The sequence below is a fragment of the Jaculus jaculus genome, chromosome 5 (genome assembly GCF_020740685.1).
Source record: "Jaculus jaculus isolate mJacJac1 chromosome 5, mJacJac1.mat.Y.cur, whole genome shotgun sequence".
Classification (NCBI taxonomy): Eukaryota; Metazoa; Chordata; class Mammalia; order Rodentia; family Dipodidae; genus Jaculus; species Jaculus jaculus.
The window spans coordinates 6,994,417-7,021,614 of NC_059106.1; positions in this window are offsets into that span (position 1 = coordinate 6,994,417).

Genomic DNA, 27,198 nt, shown 5'->3' on the forward strand with positions numbered 1-27,198 from the left:
TGGAAGCCCCAGTCTGTTACAGTTTGCAACTAAACCTCTCTCAGTCTTGAAAAGTGGGGTCTGTCAGGACAGTTTTGACTCAGTATTGTGAGTGTGCTATAGCCGGCCACGTTTGTGCCTTTCTGTAATGTCAGAATTTATTGAATTACAATAAATTCATAAGCTATGTTGGTTTTATTGGCAACAATTTGTCAAGTAGTCCTGAGTTCCCTTGATAACCTGCCAAGACAAACACTGGTTCTTTTACTCCAATATTAACAACTAATATTAAGCCTCGGATCACACATTATACCACACACAGTAAATGGATATATTTATGTATAAGTCCAGGTGACAAAATAGCTCAGAAGAGCTAATGAGGCCACAGCAGAGTTCAAGGTGTAGCAAGGAGGACAAAGTAGAGGCCATCAGGAGGCTGGTAGGGATAAGATACCTGCTGATGTTCTATGGGAGCTAGCACTAGGGCCAGGAGGCAGGGTCAGAGTTGAACTGAAAATCAAGGTCAAGTTGAGCTGCAGGAGTAAGGAGGAGGGCCAAAGAGGCTGTTGAGGTGAAGAGATGAACCTGATTGAGACACAAACAGGTGGGTGGATGGGTGGGTGGATGGATGGATGGATGGATGGATGGATGGGTAGGTGGGTGGATGAATGGACGGATGGATAGATGGGTGGGTGGGTGGATGGATGGATGGATGGATGGGTGGGTAGGTGGGTGGGTGGATGGGTGGATGGATGGATGGGTGGATGGATGGGTGGGTGGGTGGATGGATAGATGGGTGGGTGGGTGGATGGATGGATGGATGGATGGATGGATGGGTGGGTAGGTGGGTGGGTGGATGGGTGGATGGATGGATGTGTGGGTGGATGAATGGATGGATGGGTGGGTGGGTGGGTGGATGGATGGATGGGTGGGTGGGTGGATGGATGGATGGATGGGTGGGTGGATGGATGGGTGGATGGATGGGTGGATGGATGGATGGATGGGTGGGTGGGTGGGTGGATGGATGGGTGGGTGGGTGGGTGGATGGATGGATGGGTGGGTGGATGAATGAATGGATGGGTGGGTGGGTGGGTGGATGGATGGATGGGTGGATGGATGGATGGATGGGTGGGTGGGTGGATGGGTGGGTGGGTGGGTGGGTGGATGGATGGGTGGGTGGGTGGGTGGGTGGATGGATGGGTGGGTGGATGGATGGATGGATGGATGAATGGCGGGTCCAGTGGGGTTCATCTATCGCGGGGACAGAGCCAAGAGGCAGCTCCTGGATTAGTTGGGAGTTCTCTACTTGTCAGAAGCTTGATGTACACATTGGGTGGTCAGGTGACAAAATGGTGGGTATATGGCCATCAAAGTGTTCCATGTCTTTCTCCTTAAGGCTCCAGGTGAAAGCATTTCACCACTTCCTTGGTCTGGTGTGTTCAGTAAGTCCTCGAGCCTGGCTCTCCTGACATAATTGAAATACACTCATATACTCAGATGATCCCAGTTTACTTTGGTCAATCTGTATAGGATGACATCCTGTTTGCTTTTAGGAATAATTTATTTATCAGACTGTGACCTGTGGACGGTGCCGGATAGACAGAGTCATTTCTAGACTAGACCTCGCAGGATGCGCGGCTACCGTGCCTCTGAGCTTACAGTCAAGATGGAGCTAAGTCCGGCTGTAAAATGAAGTCTCTCAGGGTGCGGTGCAGTCTGAAGGACGTTGCTCTACACCCTACCGAGTAACTTAGAGTGGGGCGCAGTGTGATCTCAACAAGAAACATGGGAGGGGACAAGATGCCAGCAGGGCCAGGCCCCCGAGGTTGCTGGCGGTGCACGATCTCGGGTAGGTAAGCAGGTCTCTGCTTCTGTTTACATGAGTGCGCACGCGTTAGTGTGCGGCGGATGCATGAGCTCGTGGGAAGGTCCAAGCACAGCTGAGCGTCGACTTCAGGGCGCCTCCGCCTTCTCTGCGCTAGAGTCTCTCACTCACTTGTAGCTCACTCCTTAGGCCCGCCCGCTCCACCTCCCTGGGGCTGGGATCACCAGCACGGACTTCCACCTGGGCTCGGGGCACTGCGCTCGGTCCCGTACTTACGCAGCAGCATCTGACTGCCTGCGCTGATTCCCAGCTCCATCTCCCAGCTCCAGCATCCTGGCTCTTAATGCAGTTCCCGGAATGGAGAGGAGTAGTGAGAGGCAGACCTCTCACCAGTAAAATCAGTTCATCTGACTGGAGAAAATATCTTAAGAAGTCAAATATGTGGAGATTATTCTAAGGACATGGGGCAATTGCATCGAAGAGATGTGCAATGTTAGCTCCAAGGCCTCCACCTTGGGCTGGGAAAATCCCTGAACTAGGATATGCAGGTTTTTGGTGTTTTGTTTTTTTTTCTTTCCTCTTGGTGTTAAACTGCTACCTTACATGCAGTGAGTAATACCAGCTACAGCTTGAGGAGGACAGCTGGTACGAATGGCATCGGAGGCCCTGGCTCCTGACAGAGTCCCCATGCTGCACCCCAGTGGGACATCACGTTGTTGCGGCTCCTTGTCTCCCTGTCATCTCCCAGCCGGGCACTTTGAGTCGCTGGCTCATGCTTGCAGTGAGGTATCTGTAGCAGCAGGTGTCAAGACAGGGTGCATGGAGAAGCAACAGCATGCCAGCAGTCAGTCCTCTTCATGTCCACCAGCTTGCCAGCATTGCCATTCACATAGAGTGAGCTGGATGGACCCAGAAGTTCTCTTACACCCTGGCTAACCACATGGTGTATTTGCCAATAGACTGCTGAACGCTGGGATGAAATGCCCCAAAGGGGAGGAATATAAAGGGAAACGCTGTTCTCAGGATTCCTGGGGAGTTCGCTTCTTTTTAAGAAAATCTTCATTTTTAATATATTTTATTTATTTATTTGAGAGTGAGAACAAGGGAGAGAGAGAGAGAGAATGGGCATGCCAGGACCTCCAGCCACTGCAATCGAACTCCAGATGTGTGCGCCCCTTGTGCATCTGGCTTACGTAGGTCCTGGAGAGTCGAACCGGGATCCTTTGGCTTCCCGCTAAGCCATCCCTCTAGCGCGGAGTTCGTTTCTTAATCAGACTATACTCCACTGGCGGACTTCTTTGGCTTATGCAAAGCCTTTGCCCTTCGACCTGCGGACCTGCCAGTCTACTAGCCCTCTGTTGCCAGCTGAAGATGCTGCAGGGGAGCAGAGGGGTCCTTGGGTTAGAGGACTTCAGAGCAGTGGTTAGCATTTGGGGCTTTCCTCTGTGGAATCCAGGAGGAGGGGGCGTTGGTTCCTAGGAGGTGAGGTATGGGTGGTGGTGTAGTGGACAGCTCCACAGTGCTGAGATGAACAGCCAAGCAAGTACAGCTTTATGGGAGGAACAGGATTTATTCGAAGCTTACAGATCTAGAGGAATTTCCATCAGTGGCAGAAGAAGCTGGCTCTCATTCATAAATCCAAGCAGAAAGAAAAACCATCAGAAGTTGGCAAACACACACACACACACACACACACACACACACACACACACACACAGGCAACAAGCACAAAATTCCACCAGAGCTCACACTGCTCTCCACACCTTTGGGCTGCAATTCGATCGGCCCCCAGTACCTCTTCCAGCCAGGTGGCTGGATATCCAAGTTACAAGTTTCATTTTATGCCCAGATCAATAGGGGGACGTACATTCAAACTACCACAGATGGGTTTTTGTTTGTTTTTATTGACAGGCATGGGTTATGTCAGCCTGTGTGACTGTGCCGTCCAATGCCGGCTCCCTGGCGGGTAGGTGATGCTGAGGAGGGAGCAGGCCCGCTGGTTCCTCCCAAGGGGTTGAGGAAGATGATGAACGTCGGACGACTCAGACCCTCTCCTAGTCACTGGAGAAAAACCACACTGAGTCGGGAGTCTTGTCGAAGCAGGAACTCGCTTTATTGTTACAAGCAGTTGCCTATATAATGTTGAGAAAGAAGGCAGGGATTTTAGGACAGGAGGAGAGGTAAGAGCCAATAGTAAACTGTGACTATTGAAATGATAATTCCAACTCCTGCGTGGAAGTAGCAGGCAAGAAGCCATTAGGCATCTTGCTGAGTCCTAGCTGGCCAGAGGCAGATCACCAAACTTTGGCTAGGCTCAGGAAGTTCCACTAGGCCTCACGCCTGGGCCTCTCAAGGCCTAACACCATCCTCTCCTAAAATGCATTTGATTCTAATCATTACATATGTCCAGTCATGCATATGCCTGAGATGGTAAATAGGTGTTTTTTTTTCCCCTAAAAATGTATTTTGCAGGCCATTTTGCCTTACTATGTATGTTTCCCAAACCAGTTCAGGCTGGGTCAGCCATTTCCTTTAGCTTCAAGATGTTTCAGAATGCACTTGGTCACAAAAGGGGAGGCACTAAGGTGTTGCTAGTAAGGAGTGTTTGAAGTGAGGTGTATGTGCAACTCAGTGTAGGTGGAGTTGCTAAGTGCACTGTTGGGGCAGGAGTGTGTGCATGCTCCAGCCAAGGGGAGTCCCAGGGCACGGAACCTGTCCTGTGCTCGCCTGCGGCTCCCCGTCCCCACGCAGTCTGGGTGCACGGCAGATGCTGGGCTGCGCCATTCTGTTTAGCTCTGCTCCTGAGCATTCCTGAGGGAGAACGTTCTGGGCTGGAGGGCAGCTGTGGATGGCATTTGTCCTGCAGCTGTTTAATGAACCGTCAAGGTGTCCCAGTAAGTGGTGCTTGTCCATCACAAACAAGACTCGGAAGGGCAGTAAGACAAGGTCCACGGCAATGGGACTCATCGCCCATGCTGACTAACGCGGGCCCACACAGCAGAGCTGGCTGAGTAGTGGGTGCACACACCTGACGTCCCCAGAGGCAGCACACCCACACAACCATCACAGGCATCCGGAGACTCAGTAGATGTTGCTCCTGTGTCTCAGCAGACTTCGTGCTTGCAGCACAGTGTCCCCAAGGGACAGAGAATGTGTGACCTTCATGTATACATTTTTCTGTATCTCTGTGTGTGTGTGAGAGAGAGAGAGAGAGAGAGAGAGAGAAAGAGAGAGAGAGAGAGAGAGCATGTGTGTGTGTGTGTGTGTGTGTGTGTGTGCATACATATGCACATGATGGTAGGGGGGAGAAAGAGAGATAGAGAATTAACGTGACAATGGGCACATCAGGGCCTCTTGCCACTGAAAACTCCAGACACAAGCTGTCACTTTGTGCCTCTGGCTTAATGTGTATACTGGAGCTTCAAACCTGGGCCAGCAGGCTTTGCAAGCAAGCTCTTCTATCCACTATTCCATCTCTCCAGCCCAACGTACACTTTTCAATATGGACAGGCCATGTATTAACACCTCCTCTTCACGTCCTTGGCTTCTGTTCTGCTGGGGATAGGCTCTGGGGCTTGTTCACGGTAGGCAGGTGGTCTCCTCCTGAGATGGTTCCCCGACCCTCCTGTCTCCTTGTATAATGGACTCTAAGGCATGGTGGTGCTGAGCAAATCACTCACAAGCAAACAGCTGCTGAGTGACAGGCTGTGCATTGAACTTTTGCCCACCAACCTCAACCTAAGACTTGGCTCAGAATTTTCTCTGTGAGAATCAGTTTGGCAAAGAGAACACTGAAAGAATTATGGTAAATGAATGTTTTCTGTAATACAGGTTAACTAAATAGGCATGTTAATGTCATATGAAGTGTCTGTATGATATGTGTGTATGTGTGTGTGTGTGAGAGAGAGAGAGAGAGAGACAGACATTTCAAAAATCAAACTACAGCTCCTTTCTGAGCTCTTGATTGACAGACTCAATTTTACAGTTTATTGAGTTCATTAATATGTGAATGTTTGTCTCTCCAAGTATGGCAGGAACTTCAAGTGGGTCCGCAAAGAAAGCGGCCAGAGCAAATGCTGGCTGGAGTCCAGCCTCTTCCGTGAGGGTGAACCCCGCCTGGTGTAGTTTCTCCATTTATGACTCAAGGCAGATCTCTTAGGGCAGGGATCTAGGAGCTTCACAGTAGGAAGGGGAACTGTGTCCCAGGCACATGGTAAGTGGCCAGGGCTGGCTGAGGGCAGACATGGTCGAGGCGCACAGGGATGAGGAGGCAACGTCTTTCATCTAGTCCCTCACAAAATGGGCAAAGAGCCTCAGCTGAAGTGGGCACCCACCAGCACTCAGGGCCAGTGGCCATTGTAAGTGATGGGCCATTGCACGTGTAGCAGCTCGCCACTAACACACAGTGGTCACACAGTCCAGTGAAACAGGACACAGTGCTGAAAATCTGTCTCCCTGAGGTCCAGTGTCTCCGCAAGAAGTCCAAAAAGGCCATTGGCCACAGGCGTGTGCATATGCACAGTCTTTCTGCTGGGACGAGGAGCACGTGCCCAGGTGGTCCTGTCTTGCATGAAGCTGGTAGCCGTCTGCCTTACATCAGGGAGTCTGGTCTCGCTAGGTGTCATAGCTGCCATTATGTAGCGGTGCGGAGAGCTTGAGGTAGCTGAGGCATTGGCAGGAGGGATCCTGCTGTATGAGTCACCTGCCCAGATGTTCACCCAGGTGAGGGAAGCCCATCAAAAATACTTGGCAGCAAATTCTATACCGGACTCAGGGAGCTTGGTCACAAAAACATTTTTGTCCACCTTCGGGATACCCAGGAAGAGCCCAGTAGCTGCATCAGCACCAAGAAGACCAGCTCATTGTACCAAGGTTCCAACAATGAACTCACCTTTGGAACTATAGACTGGAAGAGATTTCTGGACCTGTATGCTCAATCAAAACAGGGCTTTGACCTGCTACATGGGAGTTAAATAGGATCGAGTAGCCTGCACATGAGACGAAAGGCCCAGAATGTAACAAAAAGTCACCCAACCTAACAGCAGTTAGGAAAGTCACAGCTTTAGCAAAAGGAGGCAATTAGCTGGTTTCAGATGTTGGAATGATTAAGATTTTAAAGTAACCATAATAAATATGCCTTTAAAATATTCCCTGTGAGGGTTGGAGGGATGGCTTAATGGCTAAGGTGCTTGCCTACAAAGCCTAATGACTCAAGTTCAATTCCCCAGTACCCATGTAAGCCAGATGCACAAAGTAGCACATGCTTTTGGAGTTCGTTTGCAGTGCCTAAAAGCCTTGGTGTGCCCTTTCTCTATGTCTATCTCTCTTCTCTCTATCTCTGCTTACAAATAAATACATAAATATTTTTAAAAATCTTTAAAAATATTCCCTTGAGGTGCTAGAGCGATAGCTTAGCAGGTAAAGTGCTTGCTTGGCATGAGGACCTGAGTTCGGTCCTCAGTACTGACAATGCCAGCACTGAGGAGGTGGGGCCAGGAGGAGCTCCAGAGCTCACTGGATGGCCAGTCTAAGCTAGTGGGCACCTTCCGTACCAACAGGGACAGCAGCTGAGGAATGACACCTGAAGTTGTCCTCTGGCCTCCAGAAGCACTTGCACACATGTGCAGGAATATTGCACACATGTGCACCTGCACACACATGCACACATGCACAATAAGGGATACATAGCCTTGTGTGTGAACACCTGGAGGCCAGAAGAAAATGGAGGGATGTTTTCTAGACCTCAGAGACCAGAATTGGCAACTGCAAATTCTCTACCTGACAAGAACCCGACTTAGGGATTGGAGAATGCCAGAGACATTCTCAGTGGCTTGTGTAGATGCAGATAAGCTTATTCTACAATCTATGGTAACAGCGGCACTCACTAGATAAGCTACAACAATTTTTAATTAATTAATTAATTTTTATTTTTTATAATTAACAACTTCCATGATTGTAAACAATATCCCATGGTAATTCCCTCCCTCCCCCAACTTTCCCCTTTGAAACTCCACTCTCCACCATTTCTCTCCCCGTCTCAATTAGTCTTTCTTTTATTTTGATGTCATGATCTTTTCCTCCTCTTATGATGGTCTTGTGTAGGAAGTGTCAGACGCTGTGAGGCCATGGATATCCAGGCCACTTTGTGTCTGGAGGAGCACGTGTTTTTGAGGCAGAGTCTCACTCTAACCCAGGCTGACCTGGAATCCCCGCCCCCTGTAGTCCCATGCTGGCCTTGAACCTACAGTGATCCTACCTCAGCCTCTCGAGTGATGGCACTAAAGGCATTTGTGCCACCACACCCTGTGCTACACAGTTCTGCTGAAGAAGACCAGAGTGGGAGGAACTGCTGTCTCTGATATCGGGGACCAGCCCACGGTGACAGTGGCTTGACCAGAGTGCTACTGTCAGAGGCAACAAGGTGGCAGAACAGAATAGGCAACCTGAAAATCTGCCCACAATATGCACAAATGATTCATTTCTTTGCAGGTGCACTTGTGTGCCCTGCATACGTGTGGTTGTGGGTGTCCATATGCACGTGGGTACATGTAGGTGTGTTGTGCATGCTGTGGAGCCTGGCGGTTGATGTCAAGTGTCTTCCTCAATCCTGATCCCCCTTCATTTATTTTTTAAAATCATTTTTATTTATTTATTTGAGAGCAACAGACAGAGAGAGAAAGAGGCAGAGGGAGAGAATGAATGGGCACGCCAGGGCCTCCAGCCACTGCAAACGATCTCTAGATGTGTGCGCCCCCTTGTGCATCATATTGTTGGATTTTCAAGTACAAGAAGCAATAGAGGGCTGGGGAAAAAGCTTAGTGTGTAAAGTGCTTGCCACACAAGCAAAAGGACCGGGGTTCAATCCCTAGTACTTCCTCAAACGCTAAGTGTGGTACAAAGCACTTGTCATCACAGTGCTGGGAAAGGAGAAAGGGATCCACAGCGTTTATTTTTAGATAGCTAGTCTAGCCAAATGGGTGAACACCAGGTTTAGGAAAGACCCTGTGTAACAGTTACCTTCTTGGTTAGATAAAACACCCAAGCAGATGCAGCTTGTGGAGGAAAGGGCTTATTTATGGCTTGACAGTTTCAAGGGGATTTTTTTTTTTTTAAAATCATGGTGAGGAAAGCATGCCGGGAGCAGACAGCCAGGTGTCACATCTATACAACAGCAGGGAGGAAGTAGTTTGTGTACTTGGTTTGGAGCTCGGGGGATAACACCTCACAGCCTGCCCCAGCAACACACCTCTTCTAGCAAGCCTCAACCTTCCAGAGGCCCTACAACCTTTCAGAATTGCTACCAGCTGGAGACAACATATTCACAACACGTAAGCTTATGGGGAACACTTCATTCAAACCACCACACCCTGTCTCAAAGACTAAAGTAAGACATCCAACATTGACTTCTGATCTCCATAGACATACACACACATGTGTACTGCATGCCTGCACACACATGTGTACCCCCACACATGTGAATACACAGATATGCACACAGCACACAGTAAGGAATAGAAATAAACTTGAAGAACTGAGAATGGTTCTAATCACAGGTCCAGAGACTTCAGCAGCTTTAGCTGCGATTAAGGAGATTCTTGCCATTGAAGATGGGCCAGGTGCTCTGCACTGGGACAGTAGGAAAGATGGCCTAAGGGTGAGACCCAACCAACTGAATGTGGTTGGGGATGGGGCTCTGTTTAGAGAATATTAAATGGAAAAAGGTACATGATTAAAGAGAGCCTTTCACTGTAGCCCAAGGGTACCATGAAGGACGGTTTAGAGAAAGGCACACATCACTTCTTATGTCCGGGAAGCCTGGTGCTTAAGCAAACCTGTGCACTTAATAATATGCTTAAGGAAGATAAATTGAGATTCTTGCACTCAGCTGTTCTATCTTATCTGAAACATCAAGACAATATCACATGGATAAGCTATCACTGGAAAGGAGAAAGGCTGTGAACAAGGGGACAGGGGAGGGGACAAAGGCTCCTTCTCCTATCCCCTATGGGGCTCCTTGTCTTTGAAAATCAGTGTCCCCTGATAGCAGGAAGGTTTGTATGGACATCAACCTTAAGAGGTTGAGTGATGAAGCCTGAGTGATGGGTGTCCATTTAAAATATAGCCCTTGCTCCAAGGGATTGAGAAGTGGTTTATTCTGAGTCAACTGTGAGTGACCTTGGCCTGGGAACCAGATTCAGGGTGTCTTGAATGCTATGTTCCACTGGGGAAGCAGTTACATGAGCTTTTATTAGTCAAAGAACGAGTCATAAATCAATGCATTTACCAAATACACTGCCAGGAACACCAGGTAGACGGATTATAGAAAAGTGCGGAAATCTCAGCCCTGGGTCACAGATGCTATATGATGACGTGGTTAGCTTTTCAGCTGGTAGAAGCTAATGGTCTCCTAAGTGAAGACATTCCAAAACTTTTACCTGATAGTTAAAAGGCTGTTAGGTCCGATCCAGGTAGTTTACACATGGATATTAAGGGGATTGAGGCTCGTCCAAGATAATTCTGGCTTTTGGACATTCCAGTTCTCCCATTCAGTCAGTCTCTTCACCAGTCAGTCTGTAGGCTCTTCAATATAGGTGTGGCTTTTTTCAGTGAGTTTCAGTTCACAAGGGGCAAGGGGAGGGACATACGCAGACATGAGAGGGAGTTTCACCATGGGCATCTGCAAGGCCTGAGGGAAGGCAGTCAGAATTAGACACCATGGGGGCTCCTGATGGCTTCTGAGCAGGATGTGGGCTTGAAAAAGTGTTATTTTAGGAAAATCTGCCTGGCAGCAGTAGGGAAGATGTCTATAAGAGCATCACTGTGATAATGGAGGCAGCAAAAAGCAGGACTTTTTTTCATCATTACAGATAAATGTAGGCCTTTATTCAAGAGGGATTGTATAGCTATCTGAATATTTATGCTTCTAAATACGGAGGACGCAGTGCCCAGAGGGACGTGATGATACTTTTGAGTTTTAGTCAAAATGATATTGTATAGATCTAAATTGCTCCTGCATATATTTCCACATTTTATCCCCATTACCCTTAAGAGATAAGAAAGTGCAAAAAAGGGCCTCATTTTTAAGTAGCGAAAAGACACCATTTAAGATCGTTCTCATGGTTTGGACAGGCATAGAGACCAGAGACTGGAATCTTAATGCAAGATGAGTGGGGAAGATTCCACTAAGTGGTCTCCACTTTCCCTACCAAGACCTCAGATCTAAGATGCCGGCTCTGCTTGGCTCCGTAGCCCTTTGGGGCATCATACCGATGCTCTGTGTCTCAGCCATTTGAATATTGTTAAGGAAGAGAGGCTTAGGGCTTCGTCAAGTCTATTAAGGCAGACATGAGTCAGTACAGTAACGACAGCTATGGACAGGTGCTGGGAAAGTGAGGCAGGATGGAGGAGAGGTCAGACTGTAGTTTTCAGGCTTCAGGGTTAGGGCTGGTAGATGGCAAAATGGGGCAGGGCTTGTTTCAGATTTTCTTATACCTTTTTCCTACGGGAGCTCAGACATCACCTGGGGGTGTGGAGGCTGAGGAACCACATTACACACAGAGCGAGATTCTTGCTCCGATTGAACGATGCAATGAACACTGGCTTCCAGGAGTGAGTCCCAGTTGAAAAGAGTCCAGTGTCACAATGCTAGGAACAACAGTGACAAGCCAAAACCATGGGGGTAAAAAGTATTTAACAGACCAGAACCGATACAGAAAAGATTTATCCAGGAAGAATAATTAAAGAAAATTTGCTATCAGCAGAGACAGAGACAGAATGCATGAATTCTCAAAGAGAAATAATTACCCTCCTCTCCTCCAGGGAATGGGCATTCTTTATATTGGGTAGGAAAGTTCCTTGGTTTTATCTCATTCGCCAATTGTGGGGGCTCCATATCTGGATAGGTGAGACAGGCAACTCAGTGTTGGGCTAATGGAAAATTTTACAGCACTAGTTGTTTTTCTTGAGATTAGCTACTTGGACTCCTTAGGGGTTACATTGTAGATGCTTGATGCATGGCTTGAATGTAAAATGTCCCCCATAGACTCACGCGTCTGAAAACTGAAACTTCAGTTGGTGGTGCTGTTTGGGAAGGTTTTGGAGCCTTTACGAGGTGCAGCCCTGCCGGAGGAGGCGTACCCCAGGGGCAGGACGTGAGGTGCCACAGCCCAGCGCCACTGTGCTCTCTGGTTCCTCTCTGCTGATGAGAAGATGGGACACTGACTGTCTGGCATGCTTTCCTTTTCATGACAAAGCTTCCCCTGGAAATTGATCTTATTTTCTATTTGAGAGAGAGAAAGAGAGAGAGAGAGAGAAAATGGGCATTCCAGGGCCTCTAGCGACTGCAATTGAACTCCAGATGCATGTGCCACCATGTGCATCTGGCTTATGTGGGGTCTTGGGGAATTAAACCTGGGTCCTGAGGCTTTGCAGGCAAGTGCCTTAACTGTTGAGTCATCTCTCCAGCACCGCCCCCTTGAAATTCTCCATTGAAATAAACTCTTTCTTCCCATGGTCACTGTAAATAAATTCACTTTTCCTTTCCTCTTCTTATTATGTGATTTTCTGTTTATGCTAGACAACCTTTAGGACCAAATATAGCCTTATAGCCTAGGCTCTGTAAAGGGCTAAGTGACCTTGAAGTTGTCACAGTACAGACCATAGCTGCGTCTATACCGAACACCCCACAAGGCTGACTGACTGATCAGAACTTCAGTGATGCGGGGGGGGGGGGGGGGTTGGACATTGCAGGCCCAGAGACAAATCATCATGGTGGGCTATCTTAGCTCCTTTAACAACCATGTATTGCCCACCTCTCTGTGTTGCTTTTCACCCTGTGCTGGTTAGGCAAATCCTTTTGGAATATGTGAACAGACCCCTAGCCTCCACAAACCCAGAAGTTAAGAATGTTATCAGATAGCCCCTGGGGCCAATAGCATAACTTATCTGATATTTCCACCAGTACATTTAAAAAATAACTTGATTTATAACTTTCTTTGTGATATTCCTATAAAAGCTTTATGAAACCATTACCACATTGGAACAGCATTTGGGGCATCCTGAATCTGTGTTCCTGGGTCATGACCACTCATATGTGGCTCTGGAATAAAAATCTCTTATTCCTTATTCCCTTTGAGGTAAGAGCTGTGGGTTGTTTTTTGTTGTTGTTGTTATTGTTGTTTTGTTTTATATCAACATCTGCATGAATACATGAGTGGGTTAATTCAAATTCCTTTGGCAACCATAATTTATTGAATGACATATTTTCTGGCTAAGTTAACATATTTTTCTCTGGCTTAGTCATGTATTCCCTTGGGATAAATGGCCATGATAGCTGACCCACTTTCCACGCTTGCCATCCGCACCTGCCAGGTGGGGACTATGCTGTGTGCATTTGACACAGGGTAGGTTCTACTGGACAAAGAAACGGGCATCAGGGTGGATGGTCACACCCGCATGGCTGGCGCTGGCTACCATTCATCAAGGTGTGCAGGCCACATGGTTAACTGAGGTGGGGATGCAATAGGGCCTGGGAGGCAGAGATGGTGTCCTGAGCTCAGGGTGCACCCAGAGGCACCGTAGAACGGTGCTGAACTGTCCTGCCTGCCCTCGCGTTTTTCTCCAGCCAGGGACCTTAGTGAGACAGCAGGTGGCCTTGTCAGGGTGCCCAGTGGTGGAAACAAGACCCACACGGTTGGACTCAGAGGCCTGGTGGGGATTTCCCTCCATCGCTGACGGTGCATGCTCCACCCAGAGTTGAGTTGAGCTGCTTGAACGTTGTCTTTTACTGTCCCTCTCCAGTGTCGGTTGAATGTAGTGACCCTTTCTACTGACACCACCAAGACACACTCTACCCAACTTACACAAGGCCTCAGCCAGAATGTCACCCAGCCGGCTGAGCACTGGCCTGCAGTGTGTGGGTTTCAGCCCTGGCCGGCAGAGGGCGCTCTCTGCCAGCTCTGCACCCAGCCTTCCTGCTGGTGAGCTACTGTCCGGCCTGGGCAGTTTTCACATCAGCTTTATGATGAAACAACTGGGGCTCTGACGGGTGCAAACACTTCCCAGCTCACAGAACTGGCAAAGACAATGTGTGTTTTACTCTTGAACCGGGGTCCACCGCACGGACCCTCACGGCGCTGTGCCATCCTGCTGCAAAGTTAGGATGTCTCCCATGTTCACCTGGCAGTGCTCAGCCATGCGCAGGGCTCTCTGAAAATGCTTCTGGTAGGAGACACTCCCTCTGAGGGGTCTTCTGTGTGGCCTCTCTCCAGTGGGCACCTCACGGTTTTCAAGAATGTCACCCCAGCAGCCTCTGTGTGCAACTGTCAAAACCGTGACTGTCGATGGCCTCCCTTGAATTAAGAGACAGCGCTGGAGGCGGCTGCTGCTCAAGCATCCATCTCCTAGGGACCAGGGAAGCGGGGAGGCATTTGGGTCACTCTGAGCATTCAGCTACCTTTCAAGGTAAGAGCTATGTCTTCCCGGTGTGGAGGAAACACGGTGGTGAGGGTGGACTTATTTTGAGCGCGTGCTGGGTGTCACGGATCGGAAATGGTAGCTCTCTCATTCACAGTTTGACAATGGATCATAAAGCAAAGCCTTGTCTCCCCCTCTTTGCCTGCGAGCATGTTACTTTAGCACAGGGCTGTGCAAAACAGGGGGCTTATTTCCAAATTACAAACAAGCCAGGCATGGTGGCGCACACCTTTAATCCCAGCACTACAGAGGCAGAGGTAGGAGGATCGCCGAGAATTTGAGGTCATCCTGAGAATACACAGTGAATTCCAGGTCGGCCTGGGCTAGAGTGAGACCCTACCTCGAAAAACCAAAACAAAAACAAGAAGTCTGCCTTAGACCCATCCATCTATTCATTCATTGGAAAATATTGTTCACCATCTGCTAAGTAATTGATAGGGAGCTGAGAGTTAGTTACACCCAACATACAGAAACAAAATGCTTCTTGGCCATGCACAGCACAGGCTGGGGGAGGGAACGCCAGCCAGAGCAGCATATACTTGAGCATGGCTCAACTGAGTTTGTGGTGGTTCATGTTGATTGTCAACCTGACTGGATTTAGAATCACCATGGAAACGCACATGTGGGTGTGTCTCTAAGGATGTTTCTAGAAAAGTGTAACTGAGCATAGAAGACTCAACCTTGAACTTGGGTGGCAACATGCCACGGACTGGCCTCCTGGACAGTGAGTGGAGGACCAGCAGGCATCTTTGCTTCCTGACGGCAAACTCTGTGGCCAGCTGCCCCATGCCCCTGCTACTACGACTTCCCCGAAGAGCCGCAAACGGTGAGCTGAGCGCACCCGGCTCTTCTCACGCATGCAGACACGGCGGAGAGAAACGGAACACCGCGTCCAGGGGAAGCTTTGTTGAGAAACGACCCTTCAGCTGACACCTGACTTAATTAGATGACGCGAGGGAGGAGAGCAGCCCAGGCAGCGACGGCAGCACACGCTGAGGCTCTGTGGCAGGGAGCAGCTGCAAGTTCCAGAATGCTCCAGGACTGAGCGTGAGGCGCAGGGAGGGGACCGTACGCAGGAGGCCAGGGGCTGAGCCAGTAGATCCACGCTCGGGATGTTGTTGTTTTTCGGCTTGCTTATTTTTCTTAAAAGTTTATTCTGGGGCTGGAGAAATAAGTCAGTGGATAAAGTGCTTGCCTCACAAGCATGAGGGCCTGAGTTTGAACCCAGCAGTGGTGACAGAAGCTTGGAATCCCAGCATTGGTTGGGGCCAGAGACAGGGGGATGCCTGGAACTTCTGTCCAGTCAGGTTAGCATGCCTGATGATCTCCCCGCCAGCAAGAAACCCTGTCTTGAAAGAGGTTGAGCTCTGGCCTTTACACACACACACACACGGGAACACACACACACACACGGGAACACACATGCACACATACGCAATTCTACACTCCATGATGATATTACATTAAAGAGTTGGTGACCAAGCGTCGCCACCATCAGCTGGGTGTTTGATTATTTTAAATGTCATTATGGCTGTAGTCAGCAGAGTGACGGCAAGTGGTCAGAGGGGACTCAGGGACGCCTACGTGAAGTCAGCTGAGCCATACAGGGAGAAAGGAAGGCGACTCACCAGTCATAGGCATAGGAGGGGACCCCCAGCTGGGACTGGAGCTGGAGCAGGTGGGCTTGACGCCCGCTGGGGGCCGGCTGTTGTCACTGCCCTCTGACAGCTGGGAACCCGCTCCCCACAGCCAGCATGGCAGCAGGGGAAATGGAGCTGCCGACCTGGTGGGGAACCTTTTGGGCAGGCGCTTACCTACCCTTCTGTCCTTCTGTCTTTGACAGACTCTTTCCCTTCCCAGTTTGACAGGCTCTCTTCTGATTGTGCCTCATTTACACCAGAGCCCACCTGAGCCTTTTCCCCCACCCTGGGGTGGCCTCGGCTGATATCTCACAGCTGATGAGCTCTCTCTCACAGAGGGTGTCCTCTTGGTACCCCGACCAACTCCTATCCCTTTCCTTTCCATGTCTCCCACTGCAGACCTGCTCTTGGTCAGTATGCTGCCACCACGGAGCGCTCTGAGCTGTCACTCCCCTTTCAGCTTCTCAGTCAGCTTCCTGCTGTCACCAACACCTTGGATGGGTCACTTCCACTTTTGATTGATGAAAATCCTCTTCACTTTGCTCACCTTTCATTCCTTCTTCCTGGTGTGTGGTGGTTTAAATATAAATGTCCCTATAGCCTCAGGTATGTTTTCATTAGCATTAATCCTCCTACTTATGTCCAGGCAGAGCCCTGCTGGAAGAGGTGTGCCAGTGGGCGGGGCATGGATCTTGAGTGCAGCCCTGTGGTGTGTGGAGAGCGCCTTGAGCCCTGCCAGCCGTCTCTCTGCTACGGGTGCATGACCAAGTGAACCGGCTTCTTCAACCACAGTGAAGCTCCCCGAGAATCTGTGAGCTGAAACGCCTTTCTTCCTGTAAACTGCTTCTGGTTGGGTGTTTGTCCCACCAATGAGAGGGTGTGGTGACTTGATTCAGGTGTCCCCCATAAACTTAGATGCTCTGAATGCTAGGTTCCCAGCTGATGAGATTTGAGAGTTAATGCCTCCTGGAAACAGTGTGTTTTGGGGGGCGGGATTATGGGTGTTATAGCTAGTGCCCCTTTGCCAATGTTTGGCACACTCTCCTGTTGCTGTTGTCCACCTAGTGTTGGCCAGGAGTTGATGTCCACCCTCTGCTCATGCCATTGTTTTTCCCTGTCATCATGGAGCTTCCCCTTGAGTCTGTAAACCAAAATGAACCCTTTTATGTTTTAGAATTATCTTTAGAATTACCCCCCCCCCCCCCAATCTGCTCTTAGCTGGGTGATTTCTGCCAGCAATGCAAACCTGACTGCAACAGAGCGTAACTACACCAATGTGACACAACATGGCCCAGAACAGAAGGAAAGGAAACAGTTGAGATCACCAGGGCGGTCAGATCTGCAAGACGACTGTGAGAAGGAAACAGTTGAGATCACCAGGGCGGTCAGATCTGCAAGGCTGTGACAAGGAGGTAGAACACTGTAACCCTTGGTGCCGGGATGTGGTTCCAAGATAGATGTTCTACCTTCTGAACAACCTTGGGCTGGAGACCGATTCTTTAATTTTCTGTTCACGCATGAGCAGGTGGAACATCTGTTGAGCACAAAATGGGGGTAATTGTCATCTTGGCTATGATAATGTGCATGGGTTAGAAGATTCATCATAGCCAAGATGACAGTTATCCCCATTTCGTGCTATGGGCTTGCTATGATTTGAATGTGGCGCGTTCCCTGGTGCCTCATGTGTTTGAACAGTTGCCCCCCACCCAGTAGTGTTATTTTTGGAGGTTGTAGAATCTTACAAATGTGGAAACTATCTGGCAGACCTGAAAGACACAGGTGTAGGGCTCTAGGGTGAGGCTTATGGCTATGGCCCAGCCAATTCCAACTTAACTGTCTGTTTATCTGGTACTCTGACAGGTGAGCTACCGACTGCATGCTCCTGCTGCTGTGGGCAGCTCACCATGCACTCCCCACCTCGATGGGCTGTATCCTCTCAAACAGTATGTAAATCTCTCCTTTAACTAGCTTCTCCTCAGATATTGATGAGGAAAGCAACTAATACAAGGCTTAAGGCGATTCTTATCAAGACCCCAAGTATTCATTTTTTTAAATGTAGGCAAGATAATTCTAAAACATAAAAGGAAAAGGAACTAGAATGGTTCAAGCAACTCAGAAAATGGACACAGTAGATCCATGAACCCATCCAGCTTCAAGACCCGTTGCCCAGCTCCACAGACACAAAAGGATCACTACAGAGAACCCAGTAAGAGGCCCATGGGAATGTGCTCAACAGATTTTCCACAAAGGTGCAAGATTAGCTCAAAGAAGGAGTGACCATCTTTTCAACAAAGAGTTGGAGGAGTTGGCTAAATCTGAACTCAAGCCAAATCTCACCTCTTATATAAAAACTCAGAATAAATCCTGGACTTCCATGTAAAACATAAAGCTACAAAGCTTAAGAAAGTGCAGTAGAAAACCTCTGAAATGTAGGGTTAGAGGTCCTAGACTTAACACAAAATGAACAGTGTTGACCTGAAAGCAGCAATGGCTAATAATTCAAGTGGAAAAATGTCTGCTCTGTGAAAAAAAAAAAAAAAATCCCCATGAAGGGGATGAAAAGCTAATACACACAGCCTAAGAGCCACATTCTTCACAATGCACATGCCAACCAAAGAACTAGTATCCTGCATATAAAAAGAACTCTCAAAGTCAGCAGAGAGTCCTAGGAGATGGCTCAGTGGATGAAGCACTTACTGCAAAGCATGAGGACCTGAGTTCAAATCCCTGGCACCCATGTATTGCTGGGTGGACATGGTGACCCACCTGCAGACCCAGTGCTCAGGAGGCAGAGATGGTATCATGGGGACAAGCTGGATATCCAGCTGGCCAAATCAGCAAGCCCTGAACTCCAGCAGGAGACCTGGACTGAGGAAGTAAGGTGGAGATAGAGGGCAATACCCAGTGTCAACCTCTGGCTTCCACACACACGTGCACATGCACCTATACAAATAGGCACCCACGTACATGTAAACATGCATTCATATATACTACACACATGTACATGCAGAAAAGTCAGCACTAAAAACTGATATAAACCAATCAGAAAATAAGCAAAAAACCATGAAGAATTGTTTGATTAAAGAGGTTTTATAAATGAATTTTGACATCATTATTATTAGAGAAATGCATTTTCAAACCACAATGAGGCATCACAACACACCTTCCAGGAAAACTGAAATATCAAATAATGACAGCAGCAAGTGCCAACAGGGGTGTGGGTAAACTGGGCCACTTGTGCCACTGGTGCGGGTGCCAGTTGTAGACACACTCTTGAAAACAGCTGACACTGAACACTCAAGTATCGCGAAGCCCAGCAATCGAGCCCGTGGACAGTTTATCCCTGAGAAATGAGGACTGATGTTCCGGCAAGAGCTTGCATATGTAGCTTTTCTGCATCTCTTTCCTGGCAAGACCCCAAACTGGAAACAGCCCTATCTTCCTTGGAGGGTAAATGGGACACAGCGCAGCACATCTGTGCTGGGAAATACCAGGGGGAAGATGATGCACTGCTCAAATGCATTCATCCAATACCATGATTAAAAGCTTGAGAGTTAGCCGGGCATGGTGGCCTATGCTTTTCATCCCAGTACTTGGGAGGCTGAGGTAGCAGGTTTGTCATGAGCTCAGGCTAACCTGGGGCCACAGAATGAGTTCCAGGTCAATCAAGGCTAGCTTGAGACCCTGCCTTGAAAAAAACCATGAAATTGTTTTGACTAAGACATGCTTATCCTCAAACGTTTTGTACGACATACTTCCGTTCCCATAATGCTCTTGAAATGACAGTGGGCTGGGGAGGTGGCTCAGCAGTTAAAGGCACTTGCTTCCAAAGCCTGATGCCTAAGGTGCAATTTCCCAATACCTACTTTAGGCCAGACATACAAAGTGGCATATGCATCTGGAGTTTGTTTACTGGGGAAGCAGTCCTAGCACAACCATACCACCTCTCTCTTTCTCCCTCTCATTCCCCTCCTCTCTCTCGGAAAAATAAGCAAGAAAGTTTTTGAAAAAATTAAATGCTAGAAATGACAAAATTTTTGAACTTTTAAATTATTGGTTGCCAAGGGCTTGGATCTTTTATGGGACTTAATGAGCAATGCCCACCACGCATGAGCTTTATGGAGAACCATTAGCAAAATTGGGCACTGTGGTTTGCCTACCTTTGCTCACCTTTGGTAATCGTCTCTTTCCAAACTAAGCCACAGCATTCACTTTGCCAAAAGGCCAATGGCAAGTAGGTGACAAACAGAAGTTTGAACAAATCGTTTGCCACTGGGGCTTGTGAGCAGGTCTAGTCTGATGAGTGATGAAAGAGACGTGATCGAGCCGCGTTCCTCTGGCTTCATAGATGTCAGAGTTAGGCTCCAGCACAGCCAGGTCAGACCGTGGGAGCCACCGACATAAGTGCTGCGTTGGGTCACTAAGTTGTGGAGTGGTTTGCGAGTGCCACACAAGCTGACTGAAAGCATTTCACATTTGGACTTGTTCAGGGTGTGGACTATTAGAATCGGTGTGAGGCTAACTGTTAGAAGCCTTCAGAAGTCACTCTGGGAGGGCCGGGGCTGTCTCGGTGGGTGAAGTGCTTGCCTTGCAAGCATGAGGACTTGAGTTCAATCCGCGGTCCTGTCAGTGCGGGCAAGGCAGCGACAGGGAAACCCCTGGGCTTTCTGGCTAGCTGGTCCAGCTTCACTGGGGAGCGCCAGGCCAGGGAGAGACCCTGACTCAGAGGGGTGGACCATATTCCTGAGGACGGTGCTCAGCGGTACCCTCTGGCCTCCACATGCAGACACTCCCAAGTGTTCATACACACTCAGGTATGCTTGCAACTCATACAAACGTGCACACACATACCACACACACACATACACACACACACACACTCACCATGTACACAAAAAGAAGTAACTTTAATTCTCCATTACAAAGAGAAATGGAAGACATGAATTGCGAAGTCCCATGGTTTCGAGCCCAGGCACCATGCGGTGGCCTCACAGTGCCCTCTCCACAGCTCTGCCATCCTGGTGGTCAAATTGCCTTCCAAAGGAGACAAGATTTCCCCACCTTACACGTGGGAGGCTGTTTAGCAGCCGTAAATGCCAGCTGTGCCCGCTGCAACTGGCAAGATGCTTGCTTTTGTCACAGCAATTCTGTTTCTATTGATTTTCTTGTAGAGAAATTTTGGTTGCAGCACACATTGCCCATAAAACCTTTATGTCATCGTTAATACTGTAACATCTTAGGGACTCCACTTTCTGTAGTGTGGTTTTATGTGCTGGATGGAGGTGTGGGTTGCCTAGTCTCTGGGGGGAGTCGCAGTGTGTCAGGCTGGTTCATGTCTCTCTTTGCTTCTCCCCTCCTCCTCTGCCCGTAGCACGCACACACTGCTCATCCCTTCCTCCGCTGCCTTTCAAATAATCACGTGACTGGACTTTTACACATTGCACTGGATTCTCAGGGGCAAGAACCCTCCATTTTGCATTTGTCTTCAGGAACCTGGAGCCCCTGAGGTCCAGAGGGGAAGTTGGGTGGTTGGATTGTTGTGTTTAATGAGTTCCCATTCATTCATCAAAATAAATGGCTACTGAATGTTGACTATACCTCTGATACTGGGTAAGCATCTTTTACAGAATGGTGAACAAGATGGATCTGGCTCACTTACAGATAAATATCTAATCACAGAGAGACAGCGATGGTTACATTGGGAAGCAAGTGCCCACCAGATTAGAAAGAGGCTTCATTCCTGGGTATTGCACCTGTTTGTGGAACCTGGGGTCATGTAGGCTTCGCAAGGCAAGGGCCATGGGCTTAATGACAGATGAACCATGTTCTCTGGAGAAAGGAAACTCGGGGACCCTGAGGCATAGGCTGAGGGCTTTCTCAGGAAGGAATGGGGTGTGCAAGGGTGTGGTGGCAGAGTTGTGCTGGGTTTAAAAGGAATGCATACGATAGGCCACGATGAGGTCTCCCTGTGTCCGACAGCTGCTTGTCTCATGCATCTGTCACGTGTAAAGGCAGGTGCCAGTAGGTTTTCTTGGTGACATGCTCTGTTGGGTGCTTGTACTTGGGATAACTCTGGGACGACGATGCAGATTAACAACCACTGGCCTGTCCATTACAACTAATGCAGAGCAAAGAGAACGAGTGGACAGAAGACATATGTGAACAACACACGAGGGGCCTGAGACAGAGCCTTCCGAAGGCTGCCTGGAGCCCTGGCTGAGGGGAGGAGCTGAGGGGAGGGAGGAGGAGTGTGGAGGGACGGTTGCAGGGAAGGCAGGGCAGCAGGAGAGCGAAGCAGAGCTGGGCGTATTCGGCCCTCCCTGAGGACACAGAGAACAGCCAATGCTGCTGCTCAGCCACCTCTGTCCTTTTTATACGGACCAGGACCTGAGCCCACAGACTGATGCTGCCCGCGGTTAAAGCAAATCTTCCCACCTCAATTACCATGAACAAGATCATCCCTCACAGGCATGTTCGGAGGCAAACCTAATCTACATAATCCCTCACAGTTGATTCTGGGTCCCATCAATTTGACGATCATTATAAACCATCATATCTGGCCAGCAAAACCTGAGGATCCAGCTGCCTGTGCCTTCCCAATGCTGAGATTAAAAGCATGCACCTCCATGTCCATGTTTTTGTTTTTAACATGGGTTCTTGAGATGACACTCAGATCTTCATGCTTGCAAGGCAAGCCCTTTACCAAATGACCCGTCTCCTCTCTTTGAACAGAAATTATCTACTTCCATATTGTGATCCTCAATCACTGTCATCCCTCCCAGGCAACAAGCTACAATAAGACACCTGACTCTAGCAGGGACATACATTAAAACTACCACACTGGCCAATTGAAGCTCAGTCCCCAGACAACCATGAGCACACTGCAGTTTTCTAGCGCAGGGAAGAGGACTCTGCAGTGTCTAGATGCCGACTCCTGGTGCGCATTGAGGCCGCACGTGTAACCCTGTTCACCATTGATAGAGTGGCATTATAAAATTCTGGCAAAAGCCTTTCGGCACATGTATCAGTCAAGGGTCTCTAGAGAAACATAACTGATAGAATGATTATATAAAAATGGGGGATTTATTACACCAGGTCATAAGACATGGTCTGGGCAGTCCAACCACAGCTGTCCACAGATTGAAACATTGCAGAGCCCAGGAGCTGCTCAGCCCATGAGACGAGATGCAGGTTGGAGAGTCACAGGACCAAGGTGCTGCTCAGCCCACAATGCTGGAAGCAGGCTGAAGTAGTCGTAGGACCTGGTAGCTGACAAAGGAGCAGCAGAGGTGGGCAGCCAGGGAGCCAGGGGAACACGCATGCACCGTGAGGAGCGAGGGCAGCCAGACGAAAGGAGAAAAGTCCTGGGTTGTCCCGGAGCTGCCCTGCGCACAGTCCCTGGCAGAAGGGCTGCGCATTCAAGAGGAGGGGAGACTTGGATCGGTCACTCTTGCCTGGAAATGCCCTCACAGACTCACCCAAAGAATGCATTGCTCGTCCCATTCCAAATTTTGTCAGTTTGACAACAAACTTAGCCATTGTGGTTCAGAAATGCACATCTTGCCATGGAGGGTCTCTGAGCTCACTAGACCTGCTGAAGTGAAAGTATCTGCCTCAGCCTGACACACGTGGATACCTATCAATGAGCCGTCCTCCACCTGTTCCTATCACCCATCTCTCATCTCTCTCTCACCTCTCTCTCTCTCTCTCTCTATCTATCTATCACCTCTCCATCCATCATCATCTATCTCTGTGTATCTATCATTTATATCTATTATCTATCTATCTATCTATCTATCTATCTATCTATCTATCTATCATCTATTTATCCATCCATTATCATCTATCTCTGTAATCTCTCATTTATACCTATTTATCTATTTATCTATTTACCTACCTATCATCTGTCCTCTATTATATCTGGTGTGCATCTGTTATCTAACAATCTCTTATTATCTATCTACCAACCTATATGTCTTTATCTATAGATCTGTACCAGGTTTGCTAGCCCGCTGTTTGATACTGGGAAGGAGCCCAGTGGGTCTGGGATAAATAAATGAGTGAATCTGCGGGTAAAATCAGCAAGACTACCATAAGGTTGGTTTAATATACTTTGCTCTCTGGCCAACGAGGGAATGTGTAGACCTCCCCAGAAGGCAGTACAGTTCCTCCAAGGAATTTTTCCACATGACTGACAGAGGTAGAGGCGTTTTACAAGCTCAACATTGTTGCTTCATTTGGTGATTCAAATGTTACCTTTTAAAAATTCTATCATAGCATGTCAAATTACTCTATAATGTTTATTCAGAAAAACATAGTCCATCTGCCCATCGTTTCCCCAATTTTCACTTCTACAGAGACAACTAATTTAAGTTGTTTTAGCAATTTTCTTTTTTCCTTTTTGGTGTTGCCATGCTCCTTTGAGACCATTGATTCTCCTGGGTGTTTCAGCCTTAGGTCTTTTGTAAAAATGAAAAAAAAAATTATTAGAGAGAGAGAGAGAGAGAGAGAGAGAGACAGTGGCCAGTGCCACTGCAAACAAGCTCCATTTTTGTGCATCTGACTTTATGTGTGTATTGGGGAATTTAACCCAGGCCATCAGGCTTTGCAAGCAATCATCTTTAATCAGAGCCATGTCTCTAACCTCTGCCCCCAGCCTTGAGTATCTGATCTCACACTGTCCAGTCTCTTACCATCTGTGCCCTGTACGCTCCCCTCAAACCCCACTCAGCCACATGGATATTATAGCCAAACCATGTGATATATGTCAGGACAACTTCTAATCTATTTTTCTTCTTTTCCTTAGAATATATATTTTAGTTTCTCTTTTTGTGCACTTTCTATGCATTTACCAAAAGCTTGACTCCAAACTCTCTGAAAATGTTCAGACCAGCGGCTACTCAGCCTCATAGCGAAACCTCCCCTGAACAGCTGTGTCCCAGGCCAGGCAGTCGAGTCTGTGGCTTTCCTTCTGGGGTCCTCAGTGCCCCCATCCCGCTCCCTCCTGCATCCTTTCATTATTATCTTTGGATGGTTTCTTCACTTTTGGACCCTTCCCTCCAGCAGCTTTCTGAAGACGATCCACAGGGAAGCTTATATGTTTAGCACCTCACTTTTGAGTGCCAGTTCTGGGTGTCAATTTCTTCAGAACGTAAAAGGTTTTTATTTATTGTCTTGTCAGCTCTAGGGAGGCTGAAGACCACTCAAAAGATATGCTTCTCCACAATGTTTATATTTTGCATTGTTTAAGAATCTTGCAGGGGGCTTTGGATGCAACTCAGTCAGTCGAGTGCTTGTCTAACATGCACAAAATCCCGGGCTCAGTTCCCAGCACAGAACAACCCCCAAGGCTCCCAAAGGACTACGAGAGTAAAAGGGGGAGTCCACCCCCCTGGGCTCCAAGTGCGCCCTTATCCCTGACACCGTGGCCTTCTCTCCCTCGCCCCACACAGCGTGCCCCTCCTTTTATTATGAGGGCCTGTGCCATGCCCACTGTGACTCTCCCTGAAGCCAGCTCTGGCTAGCTCAGAGCCAAACTCTTGAGAAGCTTTTAGTGATAGAATATCTACTTTCTAGTAAGCGCCTGTCAGATATCTGAGCTTACTGAACTCCCTTGCATTTCTCTCTCCTGACTTCTCATCCATTTCTTTCACTTTGAACTCTCTGTCGCATGGCTGCTAGAAGGAGCACCAGGGAGAAGCTGGGGTACCTATTGGGGTACCTACTGTGACAAACAACAGAGGAAAACAGCAGGTGTACAGTTTCACAGCATGGAAAAGCGGCCAAGAGCTTCTCCAGTGTTGAGGACTGTTCGGGAGGGCCAGCCTACACATCAGTATGCAGATTTGGTGATGCTAGGAAGATCATCCAAGATGAGGCTGTGGGTATCTTTGCTGTGATCTCTCCTGCTGCTCTGTAATCCAGATGGTAGGTAGGGAGCCTTTGTTGACCAAGGTGGGCTGCAGTAACACAAGTAATGTGACTTGTTCGTGGAGAGTTAACAAGGGCAGGAGCCGTGGGAAAGGGGGTCAGTTTGATGACTTACCCTTTTAGAATTCAAGCTGCACTAGGAGAGAGTAGCACCATGCTACAGATGGCAGAGGGGGCAGAGAGAGAGAGCAAGTGAGAGAGAAACACTCTGGACATCTGAAGAACAAAGGCATCTTCTTTGTATGGTCTCGGGGTGGGGGGAAGTTCTATTCCACATAACTTGCCCTATATTCCAGGAGCCATGGAGGTACTAGATAGGACCTAAGGCCATAACTTAGGTGGCCTTGTGTTTCTCTGGCAGCTGGTCTTGGCTCCCCATGTGGCCTTGATGGTGGGCAGCAGGTGACTCTTCTTATTTATTTGAAAGAGTGAGAGAGAAAGAGGCAGAGAGAGAAAGAGGCAGAGAGAGAAAGAGGAAGAGAATGGGCACGCCAGGGCATCCAGCCACTGCAAACAAACTCCAGATGCATGTGCCATGTTGTGCATCTGGCTACATGTGTCCTGGGGAATTGAACGGAGGTCTTTTGGCTTTGCAGGCAAATGTCTTAACCACTAACCCATCTCTCCAACAGGAGACTCTGAAAGTGACAACATCTGTGTTCTAACATTCAGTATATATATTTGGGTCTTTAATTCCATGTGAGGTGCAGCGAAACACGTGTGTCCATGTGTGTGAATACACTTGTGCGTCTGTGGGAGCTGGTGGAGGTTCAGACACATCTCTTTTGAGGTCGGGTTTCTCGCTGGCCTGCAGCTCACCGAGGCTATACTGGCTGGGCAGCAAGTCGCAGGGACCGCCTGTCGTCACCTGCCCTCTGCTGAGATAACCAGCGTGTGCCACCGTGTCCACTGTTTTCACACGAGTACTGGCTGCCCTCCCTCAAGTCTTAGATTTTAATTAATAACTTTTACATTTTCCTAAAGTAAGTGTTAAAATCTCCCCCAGACTCATGTTCTGAGAGCATACTCTCACAATGGTGCTGGTGTTCTGAGAGGCTGTGGAGCCTTTAGAATGTGGGGTCTAGGTGAAGAAGTGGGGCAACCAGAGGCTGGCCTGTGGAGGCGGTAGCGCAGCCTCTGGCTCCCGCCGCTTGCTCTCCACCTCCCGGTCACCGCCGTGTGAACTTGGCTCCATCACAGGCTCCCACCACCCCGCGCCCACCATCCTCCCCGCCATGAGACAGACCTTGCGAAATCATGAGCCAAGCAAGGCTTTTCTCTGTGAAGTTGTTCCTGTTGGGTATTTTGTCACAACATAATGGACTGAATATTTGTGCTCTCTTAGATTTT